This window comes from Gavialis gangeticus, unplaced genomic scaffold (genome assembly GCF_001723915.1).
Source record: "Gavialis gangeticus isolate Ggan-Ray unplaced genomic scaffold, GavGan_comp1, whole genome shotgun sequence".
NCBI lineage: Eukaryota > Metazoa > Chordata > Crocodylia > Gavialidae > Gavialis > Gavialis gangeticus.
The window spans coordinates 7576130-7578958 of NW_017729025.1; positions in this window are offsets into that span (position 1 = coordinate 7576130).

The following is a 2829-nucleotide window of genomic DNA, read 5'->3' on the forward strand; positions in this document are numbered from 1 at the left end:
GGCTTCTGTCCCGCTGAGTACTGCTACCCTCACCTCTTCTGTGACAGAAAGCTCCCATCTGAGCATCCTTTCCAGGGAGCAAAAAACGTCATAAGTTTTGTTTCCACCTTGCAGGTCTGAAGGCTCAGCATCTTCCCACTCTGCTGCAAGCATCTCTAGCTCCACAACTCAGCCTGCGATGCTAAAACCGTCCACCCCATTCGTAGAAGAACCAGGCTATTTTGGGCTGTTGCATCTGTCAAAAGGCAAGACAGAAGGCCGGTTCATACAGCCTGTCAAAGCACAGGGTGGTGGAAGGGAGTAGGTCTCTTCATGTTAGGGTGCAAACTTGGTCTGGTGGCTCAAAGTCTTTTGGAGCCCTCCTTTCTCGTGTCACTGTCCATACAAGTGGTTTTTACCAAGCGCTGGCAGCAAACAATATTCATGCACTTGGGGGCATAGAGGGTGGACGCTATGAATAGTTAGTGTTTGTCCCTGGTAAAAATCCTTATGGCAATAAAGGGAATAAAGCCTTTATTCACACTGATTTAGACAGCTTCCTCCGGCTGCAATCAGTGCATATGCCCCAAAGCAGAAGAGCGAACACCGACAGGTCCCTCACTCCAGCAACCGGAGATGGAGCCTCTCATGCCGCGATGAGTCTTCTCCCCCTTTCTGTGCCGAGCTGAGCCCACAAGGCCTGACAAAAGGGAAAGCCCGTGGAAAAAACAAGGCAGGTTTTTTGATGCTTTGCCTCTGAACAGCTGATTGCGGTGACACGCGTCCGAAGGCTTTGGGGCTAGGGCAAGCAATTATCGTGGTGTCTCAGCGACGTGCTGCGGGCTTCTCAGGGGGATGGCAGGGACAAACACGCGCACCCAGAGCAGGAGAATACGGGACTGCTGCAGAGATGAAAGCAAAGCAACGAGCTGCCGTGTCAAAGGGAATTGCAAAAACATTTGCACCTGGAGGGGGGAGAGGGGGGCTGCTTCCAGAAGCCGCCTGCATTCCTGTCTCCGCATCGGCTGCCTCTTCAGCCCCATCAAAATGCAAAATGGGTAATAAAACCCAGAACAGCCTCAGAGTACTTGCCACAGTGAAAAATGGCCTAGGGAAACCCAAGGCAGCCCAGAGAAGGAAGGATGGCTTTCCTTAGGCAACAGGGCAGCTGGAGGAACGCAAGCAGAAAGCAAATGGCCCAGTGGAGGAGGGTCGCAGCCAGCTCTGTGAAAGTCTGCCCTGCTCAATGCAGAGGGACTGCCAGGACCTGTGGGAGGAAGCCAGGGCAAGGTCTCACATCTTGCATTGGCCTGTTCTCCGCACCCTCCAGCTGGGAGCCTGCTCTGGAACAGCAAAGGGGGAACTAGATACCTGGCTCTTTCTCCCTCTTTCCCTTTAAGGCTTCAGGATTGTCCAACATTACTGGTGTCTCTCAAAGTCTTCTCCAACACAACCCATAGGAAACGCACAGGTTGGAACAGGAGTTGTAGGAGGCCTGATTTAGAGGGTGACACCTGCAAGCGCTGGGGAAGCTCCCTGTGTTCAGGCAGGGAGCAACAGTGGAGTAAGACGCACCACCCCCCTGGGTATAGCGCGCTTCATAAAGATCCAGCTGCTGCAGCGAGAGGGAGTCCCTCCATCACTGCGTGAAGCGCTCCCCTCTGCTCCATGTACGCTCTTTGCAAATTAATGCCTGGAGAGGGGTGGACCCAATGCTCTTGCAAGGTCCCTTCCGGCCCTTACAATCTCCAAATCTATGAAAGCTTGCAAATAAAGAAATGTTTTTGCAAATATCTAGCCGGTCCAACAAAAGATATCACCTCTACCACGAGTTCTGATTCCTGAGCTCTCCAATGTTTTCTTGGCCCCGGGCCCTGCATGAGACTGGCGAGGGTAGAGGCAGGCTTCCTCCTCCTGGCCCATCAGTTAAAAAGAAGCCGGCATCAGAGGTAACTACATAGAAAGGGGGTGGAAGCTCGCTGTGCTGCTAAAGGAGGCCTGCTGCCAAGAGCTGATCCTTTTACAATGTGCTGCTCCATGGGTTGCATGAGCACAGGGAGATCTTTGCCTTCATCCCCAAGGGGGTCCAGTCCAAGCATTGTGCCCTGGGCTGCTGCAGTCATTGTGGGTGGAAACATGGGTGGATCTGAAATTGTGAAAAGGTGGGAGGGGGGAGGGAGGGTGCAGATGGCGAGGTGCATCATCACATATGCAACAACACTTTTTTTTTCCCCCAGTTAAAAATAAACTAAAAGCTTTGTTAACATGCCAGCAGCCTGGGGCTGTGTTATTTGGTTTAAGTTGGAAGCAAAAATAAGTACCACTTCATTGGAATGAGTTAAAAATAGTCTGCCATGTTGTGAAACAGGAGCTTCGTTACCAGGAGCAGGAAACAGACAGCCGAATTACAAAAGGATGGCTAGCTGGATTGGTGGAACATCAAGACCATTAAAAAGCAGAGGGGGTCATTAACACTGGTGGAATGAAGACTTTGGAAAGGATCAGATAGATGATAATAAGCAATGCAGTCTAGTGAGTCTCTTGCTGTTTCCTGACCAGAAATGCTGTTGCCATGCCAGGCAGGTGGGTAGAACAGGAATCAAAGGCGGGCTCAAGCACAGCGGTGCAGCTCCTTGGATCTGCCCTGGGGTGGAACCGTGCTCTGGACGCTCTTTGGGACACGCTACTCACCACTGTGCCAAAGGTTACACGAGATGACTGCGGCGTGGGATCTGTCCGCACCTGCGTCCCTTCAAACCTGGCTACAAGATGCAAAGAGGGAGCTGAAGGTTTCTGGAGGCACCGTGCAACGTTGCATCTTGCGCCTTGGAGCTGCCCTGCAGTTCCCTG